We start from the raw sequence: 13,768 nt of genomic DNA, 5'->3' as shown, positions 1-13,768 counted from the left end.
ATTACAGCAAGCAAAACCTCTTTCAGTGTTCATATATGCACCTGATTTTTGTTTTAAGACAGTTTGTATATTTGTGTCATACACATGTGCATCATGTCTGACACTATGGTTTCGGCGGTATAGACAAATTGTGCATTTTCTTGTTATGAATGAGTGCACAGTGGTATTATTCATTCCCCTCTTTAATAGTGCCAAGCTGACATATTATTCAGATATAAATGCTTTTCATAAGTTGTTTCTGTCCACCCTGGAAAAGGTTGCACCTTGCAAAACCCTGTTAAAATAAGAGCAACCCCCTGGATAAAGAAAGACATTTAGATATTAAAAGAACATGCAGGAGAGCAGAAAGAAAGTGAAAATCTAATAAATTACAAGTGCACTTTCAATCATTAAAATATTTATTAAATTATTTGCATTATATTTGTTTACATAGGTTATTGTTTCTTTTAATTTGCACTTTCATCTGTTTTATGTATGGGCTCAGTGCTGCTAGATCTGGTATATGTGCCTAATTTTTCTATTTCTTCTATGTATGCATGAATTGGGGGGAGGGTAATCTGGAAAGCACTTAATTCTTATGCTTGAAAAGTGCTATATAAATGAAATGAAATGATGATGATGTTGATGAAGATGATGAAGATGATTATTATTACTGGTCATTTTCAATGCTCATGTTAGAGAGACTTCTTACTGTTGTTTCGTTCTGTCCTTGGTACAGTATATGTGTTTCATTGGCAGAGGGCTTGTCTGTTATACTGTATGTCCACAAGAGGTGAAAATATTGTTGATGCAGCTGTGGTCACTAAATTCTTGATTAAAGTATACCCTAAAATATGAGTGAGTTTGAATAACTACGTAAAGCTCAATTTAATTCATGCATTTGAATAAGTTTACTAAATATATCATCAGCAAATAATGGAACAACTACTGAACAATTTACAGAACTCATGATGAAATAAAGAAGAGAAATAAAGAGATAAGAACTTGTCACAGTATGAAAAAACATAGTTACCAGTATCATTAATGATGGTTCTGTTACATTAAATTGTCCCATTAAGCCATGACAGTGAGATAGCATGCACAAGTGAAGCTTTAAGATACAAAATACAACTCTTATGACAACACCAAATTCATCTTGTTATTTCTTTCTTTTAAATCACTCATAACAATTTGCAAATAAATGGTGAATAAATAATAAAAGTAGATGGATTCATAATAACAGTTTTAACATTCACTTTTGGGCCTAAATCATTTCTAAGGAGTGGGTGAAAAGTTGTTTTTTAAAAATATTTTTGTCCGTAGTGTCAGTTTGTAGTATTTTTTCTTTTCATTCAATACACTTCCTTTAATCTGCCTGTCCATTCTACTGTGGAGGGGGCATCCTCGCTGAACCTTGCCTTGCCGTAACCAAAAGAATATTTAATAAGTATGAATGTCTACAATCCTCAGGGATTACCTACAGTACTATAGTTTTGGGATTTGCAAGGATGCCTCCACAAATCTTGATACAATTCATTTGGTAAAGTATTGAATTATATATTTGTAAGACATATTAATATGTCATCCAACAATATTTTATGCTCTTCATCACCAATTTTTAATATCTTTAATATTGGGTTTAATCTTATCATTTGTGCAAAGGGTTCAATACTAATTGCAAAAAGAAGGGCACTTTAGGACAGCATCGATGCACTCCTCTATCAATACCAAAAGGTTGTAAGATGATGATAAGTGATCAATTATTCATACCTTGCATGATTAGTTGAAAATAAGATTTGTGTTTTAAAAAAATTTGGGCCAAAACCATGTTCATAAAATATCTGGAACAAGTATGAACATTATACCCAATGAAAGGCTTTTTGTGCAGCCAAAGCTAAAGCAAAATTCTCTCCACCGACTGTAGATAGAAGTTATACTATGTAGCAGTCTTTGAATATTATCAATAAACTGAGAGCCTGTGATACATGTCATTTGATCAGGGTGTATAGTGTGTTCCAGTGCCACAGAAGGTAGAGGTGTGCCTGAATACAAATACGGCAAAGCACAAACAGTGGGTTTTTTACAAATATTTGTTTCATACAAATATTTAAAAATTATTTGTTTTCTGGAAGAGAAAAAAAAGCATGTCAAATATCAGTGCGCAGGTCGGTTACATCGCTATCTCAGTCTCTCTCATCTGCTCCGCTGTTATGGCTATCAGCAGGTCTCAACGAGGGGAGTCACATCCACCTGCTACATGACACACATTTCCTAATTTGGACATCACTCCCAGAGTTGGGGGTGTTCCCCAGAGATAAAGCTGAGCTACTGACACACACAAAATGCTCCCAAGGGACTCTCCATAACTGTTTTTCCCTTCTCCTTTTCACAAAATTAGGTTGTAAAAAATAGGCAATAAATGAAAAATACAAAGCAATTATCGCCTTTGAAGTCCTTCCCTACATGTCACATGATGTGCTGTCTCTGTGTTATGGGTGTATAAATAGGTAGAGGTCTGTCTGCAATGAGGGGATGAATAAAGTTTTAGTTCAGTTGTCAGCACAGTCGTCTATGATCTGGGAGACTCCGGTGTGGGGACCTCCTTTGTAAGGTAGTTTATTCATGAACACTTATTGTAACACTTTAATTTTCTAAATTTACAAGTGTACTGAAAACAAAAACAGGACAGAATACAAATAGTTTTGCTGCCTCAACAAATACAGATGCAAATACAAATGCTGGGCCCTCTGCACAACCCTGACAGAAGATTAGTAAAAATACAATAGCAAAGTTTCAAGATAAATAAAAAAAGAAAAAAGTGAACCTCTAAAGAAGCAAACATTAAAAATCAGTTTGGTTTAATATCTATGCCAGGTAATTCATCTTTTGCTTCTTCTTCCGAATATTCATAAGGATAGATGGACTTTCCAGATGATTGGTTTATTATATTAATGTACAGAATTAATGTACAGGAAGTAAGATCATTGTTCCTTTCTTTGTTTCTGTGTGCCTGTCATTGAGAGAGGCTCCTTCCATCCTGGCGTAGGCCCAAATAAGGTGATATTCTGGGTCTCAAAATAAGCAAAACACATCAATGGGTCAAAGGCCACATATGGTTTGGGGGCCTTGGTTTCTTGTGTGTCTTAGGGAAAGATGGCTCTCACATATATGTAGAAGTACATCTTGTGGCCTTCTGACACTATAATAGATTAGGTTTCCTTTGTTCATTGAAACAAGCTAATGCAAATCTTTGTGTGTTCTGTCTCCTTATTGTACAATAATAATTTTTAATCTTCAACCCAGCAGTGTTTTGTGTATTATTTCATATGTGTGTTTAGTGTTCTCAGACAATTTCCACAACAAGGCTTTAATAGAAATCACTTAAAAATTGCTGTATTCAGCATTCAAATGCATTTGAACAAAATGAACTAGCGCGACATTAAGAGCAGTGCCACTTTGCGGTTCTGATTTTCTGTATTATGTTTTCAAGAAAAGCTAATGTAGCACATGTCAAATTACACACTTGTTGATTGTATAACTAGCCAAACTTGACAGTGGCTATCCCAGAAATACTATTTTATCAAACATTTACAATGATGCTGTTGTTGCAGTATTATATGTGTTCTATCTCACACAGGCTCTGCCCTCTACTGGACTCTATTGATAATACTCTCGTCCTATCACATGCACACAATCGCCCACTGAAATTTGCATGTACGTAGCCAGCCAGTCAGGACGCGCTTACCTATTACGTGTGTCTCGCACACTATATAAGCAACATTTCACTGCTGCTCACTATCCTCTTTTCTTCGGTGATGGTGAAATCCGCTCACTGATCTTTCCTCTCCAAGGATGGAGTTGCCACTCTAAGCTCGATCCTGCCTGTTGTGCCCTGGTCTCATCGCCGCTGCAGCCAGACATTACTTTACTTCAAGTGCCTCGGAAGGGACCACACAGAGAGCCGCATGAGGCAGCCACTGCCCTGCCTGCACTGCCAGGCACTCACTCCCGTTCAACTCCAGAAATGGTGGGAACATTTTTGGCTGTGTGACCTCTCACTCGACTGTGACGAGAGTGAAATTGGAGCTCGAGATTAATTTCCGCAGTGAAGATGAACACACCTCTTCATTCGGTCCTCTGCCGCCATCGGACACCTCAGCTGAGACTCTGCATACGGCTTCTCCGATGGATGATGATGACAACCTCTCTTCTGTCTCAGCTACTTAGCTGACCTTCAGAAATCTGTGGCCGAGTTCATTTCGCCATGATTTCCTGAAGGTTATAGCCATGGTGGCGAAGGCAGTGGCCAAAAAGCTGCAGCTTCCGCTGATGCAGGACAGAGACATACTGGAATATTTTAAGAAAATATTACGGCCGGGCATATGGCCAGGCGCACAGCTGGGCATAGCAGCGAACATTCTGGGTGTGTTGGGCATCGCGACAGAAAATACACCACTGCATGCCTCCTCCATGACTGAACAGGTTGAATTTCTGGATAGCACAATCGGTAAGATTAACAACCTTGTTCTGGGTGTTGCGAATGCTGCGGGGTGAGTGATGCGGCTTGCCACATTAGGCTAATGTCACGTGTGGCTGGGACTCTGGACAGTCTCTTTGGATTCATCTCCTCTATGACTCAGTGCTTAAAGACGCTGGAAGAAGAGAAGGCACAACTGAGCTGTCATCTGCCGCTGGTGCCTTCTTCGAACCAGAGAAGAGACGAGGTGCATTGCTGCAATGCCATGGCGAGGAAGAGAATGCACAGGCAGGGCAGAGTACCATCAGCCCCTGCTGCTTCAGCCACCTCCCATACCACCTCAACAAAGACACCACAGCAATGGCCTGCACGTGACCATGGATCAGCCCAATCTGCAGCAAGGAGTGCAGACAGACCCCCACTGAAGTTAGCTTATGCTTGGGGAAAGTCAGTGGCACCGAAATGACTGTCAGTGGGAGGGCGTGTCACATTGGTGCGGGCTACGTCCAACAACTCACCCCTGGATTTACCGGCGGAGTTCACTTCCCCCTCCCACCACTGCTCAAGTTCATTGTGTGTGTTCACATGTTGAAAATGTTTTAATAAAAACATGTTACATTTTCCAAAGAGCACAACCCTCCACCCTCCCCTTCTCCACCTCTCCAGCTCTCTGTGACACTGGGATGACAGCAATTCAGCCTACTTCGTCCAGCTGGCCACAGAGGCTTTGTAATACAGAAAGCACTTGCTCTGCTGGTGCCCCTGCGTCTCTTCTCTCTATCAGAGAAGCAAATAGCAGGAGGCTTTATTCAGCTGCAGACGGTGCTAGCCGAAAAAAGCCCAGTGCTGTTAGGCGTGATGTGGTGAGAAAAACACATATCATGCCCAACATAGCAACACTCAGAAGCAGATCTGAGTCTGGCTGCGCTCGCTGGTACTGTTATTTCTGTGGGAAATATGGAGGGTGACGGACGCACTGACACAAATTTGATGCCATGGGCCAAACTTTCATTTATGGAAGGTTTGGCCGTGGAAAGGGCCAAATCAGAATATCACAGCTTCCTGGCTGCTGCCCCCCAGCTGACCGCTCATCCTCAGATGCAGTTTTATGAGGAATGGCATCACAGCTGTGTCTTATTGGAGTGGATGGACAAAACACTGAGACTCCCAAGAGGGGATAGATTTTCTCTCAGAAAAGATCCAGGACCTGTTCCTGAAATAGGCTGTCTCAATCGTTCACACTCATGACAGACAGAAGGGGTTTTATGCCGTGCACTTCCTGGTTCCCAAGAAGACAGGAGGTGTCAGACCCATTTTGAACCAATGCATTGCCAGAAAGACATTCCACATGCTGACCATAAGGAAATTGCTGGAACTGGTTCAACCAGATGACTGGTTCACCACCATTAACCTGAAAGATGCTTATTTTTACATCGAGGTGGCAACAAAACACAGGAAGTTCCTGCACTTAGCCTTCCACGGATAACCTACAAGTACAACAGGCTACCATTTGGCAAATGTGTGGATGCGGTGCTACAACTGCTGCGCGCTGTGGCATGAGGGTTTTCTTCTACTTAGATGACCTCATTGTCATGGCCAGGTCCAGAGAATGGGCCATTTTCCACACTGCCAGATTGGTGCTGCACCTAAGTTAGGTTTTGCCATCAACTGGAAAAAGAGCACCACCCCAGCCACACCAGCAGGCAGAGTATCTGGGAGTCGTGCTCGACTCATTCAGGCTGCAGGTTGTTCTGTTGGAAGCCAGACATACAGCCCTGCGGCTTGCAGTTCTCAGACTGCAGTGGGGAGTGGCAGTGACAGCTTTGACTGTAATGCAGGCATTGGGGCTTATGGCGATGGGCCATCCAGTTGTTCCACTGGGGCTCCTGCACATATGCTACCAACAACGGTGGATCGCCGGCCTGTGCTTGGATCTCAAGGGGCACAAGCACTGCTTGATGAATGTTCCCCCATCAGTGCAGGAGGACCTGCTTTACTGGGGGTCCCCACAGCATCTGTTGACAGTCAACCGCATCACAGTTGCCTACATCAACAGGTAGGGCAGACTCCTGATCCACAGCCCTGTTGAAGATGGCGGAAAACCTGTTGGTGTGGGCCTCAGAACACCTCCTGTCTCGAAGAGTCCTCCACATTCTGGGTCTGAAGAACAGAGGCACTGACCTCATGTTGAGAGGCAGCCCTGCTGCACCACCTCAGGGTGCAGCAGATTTGGAACCAGTTTGGGAGAGCAGAAGTGGACCTGTTTGGCAGTTGAAACAACACCCACTGCCTGCTCTGGTTCTCCCTGACGCTGCAAGATGATCTACCATTGGGGGTGAATGTGCCATGGCCAAGGGGGCTGCTTTACAACTTTCCCCCTCTTCATCTCATTCTCTTGCTGCTGAAGAGAGTGAGACAACCGTGTAATGGTCATCCTTGCTCTGGACCACTGTTCGGCACTATGCTACGCAGAGATGACCCAGATGTTGGGGACCCAGCCCTGGTCCATCCCCCAAGTGTGGGGGGATGCTACAAGGCTAAGTAGTTGAGATGTCAATGCTGGTAAGAGGATAGGAGACTGGACCCCCTGACATGTGCGATGGGAGAGGTTTTCTCCTTTCTACAGTATCTGGAGAAAAGGGGCTGTCTCATGTCACTATTAAAATGTATACAGCAGCTGTTTCCTCCTGTCATGAGCATTTGGGCAACAGACTTGTCTTCGCCTATCCCTTCATAAAATGTTTCTTGCAGGGGATTAGGAGACAACAGCCTATGATATGTGTCTCTGCGCCCCAGTGGGAACTGCCGGTGGTGCTCGAGGTCCTAGACAGTGATCACTATGAGCCTCTGGAGCGCTCCTCTCTGAAGGCGTTATCATTCAAGACAACTTTGCTGCTTGTACTGACCTCAGCTAAGAGAGTAAGTGAATTGTGCACCCTGTCGGTTCACCCCAGCTGTTTGCTGCTTTGTGGTGACCGCAGCAGTGCTTCTCTCTTTTCAAGGTCCCTGATAACAGGTGCGACTCAGGACTCAAGAAAAGGGTGGCGTGAGTGTCAGCTGTGGTACACCCGGCCCCCCTGGGCAATTATACACCTGCATTCTTTGGTGTATGACCTATGACCCCTTCGAGGTTAGACGATGTTTTCACCCAGCTCAGGTCCATGTTACTTGGACTGGATGGGGCCCCTTACTGCTCCGCTTAAGCTGCTGGGATTATAAAGTATTAGGAGGGCCGCGACAAATAACCTCTCACTGGTTGAGCTAAATGAGGCAGTTTTGACACGTCACAGCAGGGCTAACATTCATCGGGCTCCGCCTACTGTACCCTAGAGCTTGTGTGAGATAGAATGAAAGTTACGATATTATAACCCTAGTTCAGTAAGCACAGGAGGAGCCCTCTACCTATGGACCCTGCCGCTTCTTCACCGTCTACTGAAGTGGTTTTGGATAGTTAGCGGCAGTGAGACACTACTTATATAGGGTGCGAGACACATGTAATCGGTAGGCGTGTCCCGTGATCAAACCATATACACATGCTGTATATTAAAAAACATGCTCGGTTATGACAGAGGCTACATTTTACATTACAAAATATAGATCGATATTATCTCCCAGAATATTTTGGGTACAACAGGGTAAACTTCAATTCCACAATTTCCTATTGAGCAACAGAAGTGACTCCATGAGTCAGATCCATTATGGTCTAACAGTGTACTTGTGGCTTGAAGAAAGATGCAAGTGAGAAACACAGACATTAAGAGAAAAAATAGATATATCTTATAATCTCTGTTTAACTTTTAGAAAACAGAAGAAGATAATATGACACAGAAAGAGAACCATAGATATAAAGAGAACATCTTACTCTCCTTATATTTTGATTGCGGAGCAACACTCTGAAGGGTCCTCCAGAGATAAATAGCCATAGTGGGAGTTTTGCCACCATCTAGAGGATAATGAAAGGACAAATAAAAAAGACCCCTGCACTTATTTGAAGAGAGTAAAAACAAATACAACTCTATCATCTTTGGCAACACATTAGCCGAGTAGTCTTAACCTGGAGTGATCTCAGCACAAATGATTATAGATGGTTAAACAGCTGTTTTGGAAGAAATACTCATATATTAATTTGTTGTCACCTGCAAAATCAAATACAATTAGGTGCTGTTTTTCCTAATAAATTTGGTGTGTTTGCCTTTTTTGCTTGTAGGAATACTAAGATATGTGTCTTTCTGTTATAAAAGCAAGTAAGTCTGAAGCAAACATAATAACAGAAGATGCCAGATGGTTGATAGTGTTCTTATCTTATGATCTCAAGATGAAGCTGATTATTGCCAGTAAGTGCTGGTCAAAAGAATTAAGGCTGCCCTTAAAAGTTTGGAATAGTCATAATTTGCTTTTATTTCATTCATCATCATTCATTCATCTTCCTCCTCTTCCTTACACACCTCAAAACAGCAGATCATTCTTGGTCTGACCCCATCCCTCTCCCTCCTGTCCACATAGGTGAAGTGAAGCATTTTGAATATATCAATTAAACACAATATCGCCACATGGACTGAATGAAGAGGTGCTTCCTTACAATCTAAGTTGAACTGTTATTATTTAGCTTTGACACAATTTGTTGGAAATTCTGCTGAAATTAGATTTTTTGTTTGTTCTCTTGGCTGGATTGATTTGTTTTGATTTAACCACAAGATGGTGCTACAATGTGTAAAGCAAACACATACAGCAATACAGGTGGTACAGATGATGGCTTGTTTACTGAATGATATAATTATCCTAAAGGATGCCTTATGTGATGTTTGACAATGTATAAAAAGTAGTTTTCAGCCCATTATTCCTGATTGGCCCCTGATGAAGGTGTATGCTGAAACATTGGGCTTTGATTCAGCACAATGCTGTTTGAATAAAGAAGAATGATGAATGATGAAATGAGCAAATCTGTGTGCAGTCCTCCTCCGTCAAGCAGTATTCCTGGAAAATAGAAAAAGTAAAATATGGAAGAAAGAAATTTTAACAGTCACATACTCGGATCCTGTCCGTTGAGGAGTTTGTTGCTTTTGTCACAGTTTTCCTCTTACAGCAAGGGAAAGTGGAGAGTCACTTTTAATTGTTTAATTGTTGTTTTAGAGAGTATGTTATTAGTGGAGTTGAAGTTTAAATGTTTTGTCTCGGTTCATGTAATGGTGAATTATCAATACTAATGCCTTGTAAGAGCTATAACATTAGGTTAACACTGCTAATATTTGCAGTTGGTTCAATCTTTTCTTAATCATGGTGGATAGGCATAAGCCATGTCCTCATTGCATTGTTTGACTAAAATCTCGCTATTAATTGTATGCATTCATTTTCAGACAAGCAATTTCTGAAAGAGAAAGCAAATGAGACAGTTTCTGATATGAGCCATTTCAGTTAAAAGGCCACAGCGGAAATTTTGACTGCATGGTCATAGAAGGAAAAGCACAAGCGTTATTAATACATCAATTATGTTCTATCTGTTCTATTCAAGTGTCCCAGTAAGCCATGACAGTGTGACAGTGAGCCAGTATGCATAACAACAGGACCCAGAAACTGTGAAGCAACTAAATGGAATTTAGTGTTGTAATTTAGAGATTGAAACAGCCCTGGCATGTTAGTGAATTAGGACAAAAGTAGATCTGCACTCACGTAGGCTTTTTTTTTCATATCATGCACTGAGTGGATGATCTGAAAGGTACGATATTGTAACCCTAGTTCTATAAGCACAGGCAGAGCCCTCTACTGGACTCTATGGGTAATATTCTCTTCCTATCACACCCACGCAATTATCCACTGAAATTTGCATGTACGTAGCCAGCCAATCAGGACACACCTACCAATTATGTGTGTCTCGCACACTATATAAGCAATGTCGTACAGATGCTCATTATCCGAAACCACTTCAGTGGACGTCGAAAGAGTGGCAGGGTCCATAGGTAGAAGGCTTCGCCTGTGCTTATAGAACTAGGATTACAATATTGTAAACTTTGTTCTATCTCACACAGTCTCCGCCCTCTACTGGACTCCATGTGTACAGTAGGCGAAGCCTGGCGGATGTTCGCCCTGCTGTGACATATCATCAATCTGCCTCACTGAGCCTGCCCGGCTATAGGCAAGTCACTGCAGCCCTCCTGCTACTTTATAATCCCAGCTGCTTAAGTGTAGCAGTAGGGGGCCCAACCCAGTCCAGTTATCATGGACCTGAGCTGGGTGAAAACTTGGCCTAACCTTGCAGGAGTCATAGGTCATACACCAAACACCCTGCACACCCCATTTCCCGAGTCATCTTGGATCATGGAAGAATGTAGGCGTATAATGGCCCAGGGGGGTCAGGTGTACCACAGTTGACACTCCACCCTTTTCACAAGTCCTGAGTCGCAACTGTGAACACAGACCTTAAAAAGGAGCCCGTCATGTCCAAGAGATAAAACCTTATGAACAGACAAGACTTAGACCAGGATGCCGATATACGTATGTCCTTGACACTCAACCCACTGAACAAGGCCATAGACATTGCCACGTCACCTGTGGAATGCGCTTGGACTAGGGATGTGCAGAGAGCCCAGTATTTGTATTTGTATCTATATTTGTTGAGGCAGCAAAATTATTTGTATTTGTATTTGTATTAGAATAAAACTGGAAATAGGCTTAAAAACCCTGTTTTTGTTTTTGTTTTTATTACGCTTTCATTTTAGAAAATTAAAGCGTTACAATAAGTGCTCATGAATAAATAAGCTTATGAAGGGAGTCCCCACACCGGGTCTCGAACTGGAGTCTCCCACATCATAGATGACTGTGGTGACTACTGAGCTAAAACCTAGCACATCACTGCTGTGCAGATAGACCTATAGGTATTTATACACCCATAACACAGAGACAGTACAGCATGTGACGTGTAGAGAAGAACTTCAAAGGCGATTGCTTTACACTTTTCATTTATTGCCTATTTTTTACAACCTAACTTTGTGGAAAGGAGAAGGGAAACAACAGGTTATGGAAACTTCCTTGAGAGCACTTCACACGTGTCAGTAGCTCAGCTCATTAGACTTTTTTTTTTCAATTCCTGAAAACAAATAATTTAAAAAATATTTGTACGAAATAAATATTCGTAAAAAAACCCACTATTTTTGCTTTGCCGAATAAGATACCACAGTAGGGGGGAGGTCCTTACACACCTGCATGTAAGCTTTGGAGATGCATTCACAAAGCCAACTAGCTAGGCACTTCTTGGATAGGGCTTTGCCAGCCACTCGCTCTCCATAGCACATGCGCTGAAAGGGGGCTGTGCGCTCAATATAACATGCCAATGCATGTACTGGGCACAAGCGATGCAATTTTGCCTCCCCTAGTGTACCACAGCTGGGTGAAAAAAAGGCCTAACCTCACAGGGATCATAGGTCATATACCAAACGACCTGCACACCCCTTCTCCCGAGTCATCTTGGATCATGGGAGAATACTGGTGTATAATTGCCCAGGGGGGTCAAGTGAATCACAACTGACACACACACCACCCTTTTCACAAGTCCTGAGTTGCACCTGTGAGCATGGACCTTGAAAAGGAGCCCGTCATGTCCAAGAGATAGAACCTTTGAACGGACAAGGCGTAGACCAGGACGCCGCTGTGCACATGTCCTTGACACTCACCCCACCGAACAAGGCCGTAGATGCTGCCACACCACACGTGGAATGCACTCAGACCACAGTAGGGGGGGTCCTTAGCCGCCTGCCTGTAGGCTTGGGAGATGCACTCGTAAAGCCAACTAGCTAGGCAGCTCTTTCTTTCTCATTCAACATAACATGCCAACACACGTACTGGGCACAAGAGGTACAGTTTTCTCTCCCTAGCATCCGCATGGGGTGGAGGACAAAACACCTCTATCTGAATAGTTCTCGACCTAAACAAGCTCCTTATATTCTTAGGAGCAAAGGAGGGGTTCGGTCTGAGAGCAGCACCACTGTGGTCACCATGAAGCAGCAAACAACTGAAGTGAACCGACAGTGTGCCCAACTCGCTTACTCTCTTAGCTTAAGTCAGTGCAAGCAGCAAAGCTATCTTGAATGACAATGCCTTCAAAGAGGAGCGCTCCAGAGGTTCATAGGGATCACTCACTAGAGCCTCGAGCACCACCAGCAGTTCCCACTGGGGGGTGGAGACATGCCTCACCAGCTGTTGTCTCCTAACCCCTTGCAGGAAATGCTTCACGAGGGGGTGGGCAAAGACAGGTCTGTCGCCAAACCCCTCATGACAGGAGGAAACAGCTGCTACATACACTTAAACAGTAGCATGGGACAGCCCTTTATCTACCAGATATTGTAGAAAGGACGGGACCTCTCCCACTGCACATCTCAGGGGGTCTGGTCACCTTTCCTCACACCAGTGTTGGAATCCCAAACACTGTGCCATGCACCAAGCAATGATGGATCCCACTCTTGCCACCTGGATGGTCTGCGTCACCTGTGCAGACAGTCCTGCCCACATCATCCTGTCCCTCTCAAGAGAGTTTGACCTAACATGGCCAGTGCACCTATCAAGGCTGCCTCCTGGGACAGAGCCCCCCACACTTGGAGGATGGACCAGGGCTGGGCCGCCAACATCTGGGTCATCTCTGTGTACCATGGTGCTGAATGGCGGTCCAGGACTATCGGGATAACTAACAGCTGCTCTTGTCTCACTCTCTCCAGCAGCGGGGGAATGAGACAAAGAGTGGGAAAGGCATAAATCAGCATCCTTGGCCCTGGCATGTGTTCAAACACGTCCACACTTCCACTCTCCTGAACTGGTTCCAAATCTGCCTCTTGACATGAGGACGGCACCCCTGTTCTCCAGACCCGGAATGTGGAGGGCTCTCAGAGACACGAGGTGCCCTGAGGCCCACACCAACAGGTCCTCAGCCATCTTCAACAGGGCTGCAGATCGGAATTCGCCTCACCTGTTGATGTAGGCAACCGTGGTGTGGTTGTTTTCACCAACACGTGTCTCCCCTTGACCAGAGTCAAGAAGTGTTGGAGAACCAGGAGCATCACCTGAAGCTCAAGGAGGTTGATGCGTCACTTTTCCCCTGAAGGCCACACCACCTATCATTCTCCCCAGCCAGGTGTATCCCCATCCCATCAAGGACACATCTGTGAACACCGCTATGTAGGAGGTGCCTTGACCTAGCAATGTTCCTGCCAACAGATGCTGTGGAGTTCCCTAATAATGCAGGTCCTCCTGCACTGATGGGGGTTCACCAAGGAGTGCTTGTGTCTCTTGGGATCCAAATGCAGGCTGGCAATCCACCATTGCAGATGG

Source organism: Thunnus albacares, chromosome 17, assembly GCF_914725855.1.
Source record: "Thunnus albacares chromosome 17, fThuAlb1.1, whole genome shotgun sequence".
NCBI lineage: Eukaryota > Metazoa > Chordata > Actinopteri > Scombriformes > Scombridae > Thunnus > Thunnus albacares.
This window is presented reverse-complemented; position numbering follows the sequence as displayed.